General features: G+C 30.1%; 1 pseudogene; it reads right to left on the reverse strand.

Moving 5' to 3' along the window:
- Positions 1-5,978: 5,978 nt before the first annotated feature.
- LOC149571574 (rust resistance kinase Lr10-like) lies at positions 5,979-8,409 on the reverse strand (annotated as a pseudogene).
- Positions 8,410-8,656: the final 247 nt, after the last annotated feature.

Below are 8,656 nucleotides of genomic sequence, written 5' to 3' on the forward strand. Positions count from 1 at the left end.
AGGTAGCAATTTATCGGGTGATCTCATTATCATATGTGATTCTTATGGTCTATTCTAAACATCCCAATGAGCCTTTTTTAGCTTCAATATTTTTTCTTCTCAAAGCAGTTTGCTTAAGATTGGTCTAATCATGTTTTGTTCTTCCTATCCTAATGATCGGGTTGACTTGATTCAACTTGCAATGACATTTCACAATGAGTGAAGATAATTGGATCATTTATCTATATTTTTATACATGTGACCTTGAAAATCTTGTGTGTTTGGATGTCATTTTGTATCTATTTGGGTGTGTTCTTGTTGATTTGGGTGTAATACATATCCTTCTTATTGAGATATTTGATTGGATAAGATAACTTATGGTTGGAGAGGGTAGAACTTATTCTTGTTTAGTATCATATAGATAAGATAGAGGATAACTTGAGGGCCCATATCTAACCTTCTAAATAATCAAGCCTATATGCCTTGAATGTAAGACTACAAAATGATAGACCAATTGGATATAAATTCTTGGTTCCTTGTCAATGTGATTATCAGTTTAACTTTCTGAATCTATTGTTTGGTATAAGTTTTTGTTAATTTTTGATGTTTTTTCTCTTAATGTAAGGTTAAGAATCTCCTTTGGAAATTTCTCTTAACTTTACTACATCAATATTGTACACAATATTTATGTTATGGAGTTATATCTCACCGTAAGAATGACCCAAAAAGTAAATTTTGATCTACATTTAATGTATGTATGGATAGATGGTCTAATTAAAAGCTATAAATTCATCTACATTTAATGTATTTATGGATAGATGGTCTAATTAAAAGCTATAAATTCATCTAGAAAAATTATTAATAGATGAAATAAAAATAAGAATTAAAGTATGGTGTAGATTCGTAGAATGTATGCATTACAATTTAAACATGACTATAACTTAAATGCAATATCGAGTCTTAGAACTTTTAATCCTTCATATTTAATTTGATTTCCACTTTTATTTTTAATTAATAATTAATATTCACCTGCTTAAAGAAAAATTATGTAATATTTATATTTTAAATGAAAAATGACATACATAGTATTTACCAATATCTCATATACAATGCTCTCATATACATGCTATAAAATATAACCTTTCAAAATTTACATGGCTTTAATCATTATTGTCCTTAAGAACAATAATCAAATAATTAATCTTATGTTTGGCACATAGTTCAAATATTTCAAGGTACATATGATTCAATGAGAATCAACTTTTCAAAAATGGTTTGCACATATTGATATGCTCACGATGCTAAAATTTATGAAAACTAACTACAAAAAATATCTAGTACTACATAATTGAATAATTGATTTTATCTTTGTCTAGAGATTGTAGATAAAATGAATCTACAACATGAAAAGTAAATATATGGCAAAAAAAAGTGTTCAAAACTTCAATAAACATTTTAACCTATATTTTTTGTATGATTTAGTAGTATTTAACTTTTAGGTTTCTCCTACATGATTGTAACAATGAATGCCTAACAATAGAAGTTTGAAGTTATTTACATGACCTAATTTCTCATTGGGTCTCCTAAATGTTCAAGTCTTTACATTGGATTGCCATTGAATACTTATAGTATGAAAATGCAAATCTTTGTATAAGAAAAATTGATTTGATTTTAGGTGATACACGTGCATGTAGTCTTTTTGGAGTATAACATGCAATGAATTGGAACACTAAATGATAAAAATGTTTAGGAACAAGAAAGACAACCTTTAGGTGCTCTCTTAATTCCATGAATTGTAAATTAGGTGAAATTATGCCTTTAAATAACCATAATGATCAAAAGTCGACTTAAAAAATTATGATCCTAATAAGAGTGAAATAAAAAAGAAATATGATGTCATTTATAATTGAGTGACTTGCAAATACAAAGGTAGTTGTTTCAAACTTGAAACCTAATTTATTTTTCTCTAAACTATTTGTACTTACTAAAAAAGCTTTTAAAAATATAAGTATAAATTCATATTTTAACAAAATATTAATTATTTTAATTTTATAAAAATAATACATAAATAAATAATATATATTAAAATTCAAGAATGATAGATTATAATTTAAGATAATTATTATGCTGATAGAAATCTAAATGACATCAACCTTTCTAAAATTCAATGAGAAGTTATAAAAGGAAAATAAAATAGAAGAATGAACGTTAATGTTTCTTTTTTACCTTTCCTTAATTTTGTTTGAATTTTAATGTATCCAATAGTTCAATCTCTCTATCAAAAATAATAAGAGCTATAGGGTAGCATAGTTCTTGTCAGAGTGTCGTTGATTTAATAGGAATAGTAAAGAAAGACCCAATTAAGATGTTGTTTCTATCTAATGAATTGGTCCATCTTTTAAATGAATAGTTAGGGCTTATTGTGATTGTGCAACCAGTGAAAGGAAAAAATACAGTGTTATATTATAGGATGCAAAGAAGAGGGAGGATGTATTTATAATTTAGTTAATTAAATGAATGATATGAAATGTAAATATGATAATGTAGTTAGTAAAATAATGATATGAATGTAAATATGGTTTGCATTTATTTGTATATTTTATTTTATATATATTATTTATCTAAATTATATACATCATGAGGAATAAATGTTTAGTTTTAATATGAATAGTTATTAGTAAGAATTAGAAATTCAAGAGTTTTTTAATCTAAATTGAATAGTTGTTATATAATTTCAATAGAAAATTATTGCTAAAATTTAAAAATCATATTAAAATATTTAATATTTTTCAATAGAAAAGTTTACCATTTAACTAATACATCTCAAATGTCAAAATGAGAAAGAAGAAGACTTTTATTTTTAAATGGATTAAAATGAAATGTCTCCTAAAATCAAATATGAATAATAAATATTGCTAATATTATATGAACAATAAATAATACTAATATTATTAAGAGAAAAGATAATAAAAATTTCAGAAATTTCAGTATTGAAAAATAAACAATTGAGTAGAAGTATGCTCTCATTTATATAAATTTTTTAGACATGGAATTTTTACAATAAATAAATAATGGCACAAATAAAATATTTTCAGTATTGATGAAATGCTAACAAGATTGCAATTTTGCCCATAATATTATAAAGATCATAAAAAGGAATATTAATACAAGCCACACATTACATTGCTAAAATAGCAAGCATAAATAATTAAATACAAGAAAGTGGCAAATGTGAATATTTTTAAATTAGATCCCAAATAAAACTAAAGGAGAAGATTTAACATTTGAAGGAAGGATGAACATACATATGGCAGTGATGAATACATTAATACTACTAACTAGAATATGAAGTGGTGAAAATTTAAGAAAAGAAAGATAGGTGCACCTTCATGTGCCTCTATGTGAGGAGATTTTTTTCTTCTTCACCATTCGTTCATTCAAAACACAAGGGTATATACTAATATAGGCCTCCTACATGTTGAGGCAAACTCCACCTCCCACTTGCACATTATGCATACTCATTACTTGCACATTATACACTCTCAACACTAAGTATAACCAAAATATTTAATAAAGGAAAGTCAATAAATTTAACATTGAACAACTAAGGCTTCAAAATGTATGACATGCACTTAGCAGGTTTTGTGTTCAACAACTAATTGCGTAGGGAAAATGTTGACATTTATAATTTTGAGTTCGGTCAAAAGCCAATTGACTTGTGCAAATAGTAATGGTTTAACATGTGTTACTCACAATTTCCCTATTGAACATAGGCTTGATTTGGTATGGATATCTAGTACAAAATAGAAGGCTATTGGATATTTTAAATTTCTAGTGCCTGATAATTCCTCCAATAGCTGTATAATCTTTGCCACCAAGATTTCTGTCACATTGGCATACAGGATTTAGAATTTCTCCACAACTAATATTTCATGTGACAGGTTGTAATGCTTTTAGACATGTATCAGAAAATAAGCTCAAAGCCAAAATAACATAGACATTGCAGACTGGTGACATATATGTGCAGATGGATTAAAAAAGTTCTGCTAAAAAGAGTTGTTTAGAGTTTGTCTCAACAAACATCATGAACAAGCTAATCTAGAATAGACATAAGAATGAACAAGAATGAAAATAATACATAAGTTAGACCATGATCCTAGTATAAATTAGGTTTATTTATAAAATTGTGGCACTAGAAGTAGAATACCCATCAAATCAATCAAACAAACACAAATAGCTATAAACTACCATGGAAAAATTGACAAAACAATTTGGGTTTCATCACCTTAGAAGGAAGAGAGAGATTAGTTTTTCTTTGAGTGACAAAAATGTACCAAAACTATCAAATACCTTAAGAGGTGCAAGTCTAATGTCCTCAATTGCATATGCCTTATCATCCTACATTTCATAGGATTTGAAACAAAATTGTGAAGCTTTTACTCATTAATTTGTATTCTAGTAATTAAACAAAAAGACCAGTGACAATTTTTTTTCGCATATGATTGATGTTAAAGCTTTTCTGTAGAGAAGAGAACATAGGGAGAATATACAGTGTGCCATTATCTTGTGTATTTCTTTCATGATTTTGAATGTTTGCATTGTTTGCCTTCCCTACTCAATGAACTTATGGTGTATTTATCTACATCTTTGGGGAATGATCACCAAGAGGTACTTTGTGAGTGATGTGGAATGAATCAACATGAGAAGGAAGAGAAGGTGGCTTCTCGGATGGTCTCACAAGGAAACAAAGATGGGGTTAAATATTCTATGGTGGTAGGGATGAATAATTCACCTCATCTTCTTCAAAGCTCTGTGTATTCACAAGATTTAGGTTTTTCAAATGCTAGAAATTATAATAGGAGATGTAATCTATAGTTTCTTTGAGAAAGATAGAGGCCACCATGGATTTCACACTTAGAACAACCATTTGCACCTTCCTTCCATGCTTGTTAAAGAAGCAAGGATTTGGTAAGAAAGAAGGTCTCATTCTTTTAGAAAAAAAATAAATCTATTTTTAGTTTTGATCCTCTCATGCCATGAGAATACATTAGTCCATTTCTCTTAGCAGTGTCCACATTCCAGCCAGCATGCAAAATGTCAAAGAACAACCAAGGCACGTGGACTATTGAAATGTTTCCATATTGAGTTGGGAAACATTATTTATGTAATTGTTGTGATTCACGATATATGTTAGAGCTCATTAACAAAGACTTGAGGATTGTTTCTGCCTATAGACTTTGAGCAATGTGTTTTAATCATTTCCTTCTACCAAGCACTATTAGAGATCTCACAAGAAGCGCCTTCTCTAGCTTTTGAAATTTGTGTATTTTGTTTGATAATCTTTGTTCACTGTTTCTAGCCCAATCAAACAATACATAAATACTTTTAATATATGCTATACTTAAAAAAATTGCAGTTTTGTTCGCCAAAAAATAGCATTAAATAGCAAATAGAAAAAATATGAACTACGATTGGTTGGTGCCATTAATGTTTAATCACTAGTTATTACATAGGTTGCACAATAGTTATTGCCATATGCATGGCAGGAACTAGTAATAAAAGATGATAAAAGGAAACTTGTGAAAACACATATATCTACACAACATTAAAAAATGGATTGATAGAGTAGGTATAATAAAATGGAAATCATCTCAATATCAAGAAAAATTGTGGAAGCTGCATAGTTAAAAAGTGGTCCTTGCTATAAGAAAATGTTGAAGCCCACATATGTGATTACAAAGTTTCTTCAATTTTTTCTTCTAAAATATTCAAACAATGAAATTGGAGGAAATCCCCATACACGTTGAGTTTCCTATAGAGCAATATCCCTCTTTGTTCCCAACTCCTAATAGAAATAATGTTGAGAACAAGAATTATGGATTTGAATGAGATTCCCTTTCATTTCTTACAAAAGACTCCTCGCTTGAAGGTGTAGTTGTAACTGATGAATTGAAAGGCAAGGGAGGATTGTTGACATCATCACCATTTCCTTCTAGCACTTAAACCACTCTGCTCATAGTCGGTCTATCTTGTGAGTTGTATTGAATACACCACAATCCCACTTTGGTCAATCTTACAACTTTCTCCTTCACTTGATCACATTCTATTTCTCCTATACCGATTCTACTTAACCCCCTCTCTAACTCCCCCTTCTCCATCAACTTGAATGCCCATTCTGGAAAATATGATTGACTGAACTGGCTCACCTGCATATCAAAATTCTTCCTTCCTCTAGCGAGCTCCAATAATACCATTCCAAAACTATAAACATCTGATTTGTCTGTCACAGGTCCCAAATTTCTATTCCACACCTCTGGAGCAATATATCCTAGTGTTCCTCTTGCAGTTGTCATTGATATGTGATCATCTCCCTTGCCACACAATTTAGCCAGACCAAAATCAGCTACCTTTAGTGTGAAGTCTTTGTCTAGTAATATGTTCTGGGGTTTAATGTCGAAATGAATGAAACGGTTGTCACAATCTTGGTGTAAATAGGCCATGCCTTGAGCTGCACCCAAAGCAATCGAATACACCTATGCCCAATTTAGGATTTGTTCCTTGTATTTTCTTGCAAATATAAACTTGTCTAAAGATCCATTAGGCATGTACTCATATACCAATGCATTTCTATTTTCTTCGAAGCAATATCCCATCAGGTGAACCAAATGAACATGATGGATCCTACCAATGGTCCCTACTTCATTCATGAATTGATCCTCACTATGTCTTGACTGATCAAGCATTTTGATCGCCACTAGATAGCCACTTGGTAGATTTCCTTTGTAGACCACTCTTAAACTTCCTTCTCCCACTTTTTCTATAAAGTTATTGGTGATCTTCATGAGCTGAGTGTATGAATATCTAGATGGCATTTGATTAATGTAATCTTGCAAGAACATCTCTATGCTGGAAAGGTTAGGGTTCAGCCTCCTCCTTTGATTAATGAATAGAAGCAATAATCCCATTAGTAACAATGTATTGGTTCCAATGGCCACACCTGATTAAAAAGCATACATCGATGAAATATAAATATTCAACAAAATAGATACATAGATGAGTAAATACAAAGAAAGAAGTGATATTCATTTGTGATGATAGAAATTTCAGTCCTTGAATTCAAGAATGCCTCAATAAAAAATAATTTAAATGATATAAAAGTGCATGACAATGCAAGACATAGATTGATAGTGATGAAAGCTATATTAATATAACAAATTTCAATACCACTTTTGTGATTGCTATTATTTTTTATCATCATATTAGACCTTTCTTTTTTGAAAACCCCTACAATATCAATTTATTGATATATTTTCTTCTCAACAATTAAAATAATGAACAATTCATGAGATGTCTACTTTTAAACGATAGATTGATATAATGTAATAGATTATTTTTTTCTTGAACTTGGGGAAAAGAAATACTTGCGGTTTCTATTCCATATCATATTTGTCCTTGATGTATAAATTATGGAGATTAACGAGAAAGGGATACTTACCTAGACCGATGGCATTCTTGTAGTGTTAAACAAACCAGCATGGTCAGAATTACCTACGATGGCAGAGACTATTTTTGTATTATGCTTAGGAAATATAGAAAAAAAATGAAAAAAACAAAATCGTTCTCTGGAAATAAAAATGTCGACGCTTTTGCTCCATCAGCCGATTAAATAGACAAGGGAGTTACAACTCTTACCAGGCCGGCTCCATGATTTCCATCTCAATTGAGTCGAAAATGCAAAGCTCTTTCTTTGACTCGCATTACTCACAACCCGCGCTCAGACTCCATTTTATTTTGAATCCATCATATATACTTGCAAATGTCGGTCGACTACTTGTGTCGAATTTTTGGACAGGTAGCTGCACTGATGATTTACAGTACGTGTCCAAAGTAGAGGTTGAATAGTACCAACTACTATTGCATTCTAAAGCATACACTTGATCAGTGGCACTGGCCGAGAAGTAGTCTCTGATATCTTCTCTGCACTGTCCCCATAGACTTACATTCATATATTCATCAGAAATGCGAAACTGAGGGCTAGACCACAATTCCATCGCGTGGTTACTGTCGACGGGTTGCAAGCATCTCCCCAGATTGTTCTATCAACTATTCTAATGGGAAATGCAGGCTGCTGTTTTCGGTGGCGAAAAAAATGATTCACTATATAGTACTGGTAGCCACTGATGTTAATTAGAGGCATATTCACTATACGATGGCACTCCAGCTGAAGAGCAGGGTCACCGCAGCCGCTCTTCTTTTCTCTTTGCTCTTTATTTTGCATTTTTGTTTCAACTTCTCATTTGTTTGCTTGCATCACACGTGAAATGCATATTAAATATTGTGAAATATCATTTGGTTCTGAAAGACAGGCCCTATCATTTGGTTTTAAAAATAAACTCTTTCATATTATTAAATATTATTTTAAAATGAAGAATACGTTGTGGTCTTTTTAATTCTTTTATATAAAACATTTATTAGCTATTTAATTTATTAAATGTCTTTTATGATTATATTATTATTAAATATCTCTTCAAATTATTACTATTTTATACTATTTGAATTTTTTTAAAATAAGAAGAATTTCTAAATCTAGAAATTTTTAAATATAACAAACTTAGATATGTTTTAGAGCACTAATATTATTTTAAAAAATTAGTTTAAATTTTTTACTTGATTATAA

Source organism: Cupressus sempervirens, chromosome 2, assembly GCF_028749045.1.
Source record: "Cupressus sempervirens isolate cs-2001-9-10 chromosome 2, ASM2874904v1, whole genome shotgun sequence".
NCBI classification, from domain to species: Eukaryota; Viridiplantae; Streptophyta; class Pinopsida; order Cupressales; family Cupressaceae; genus Cupressus; species Cupressus sempervirens.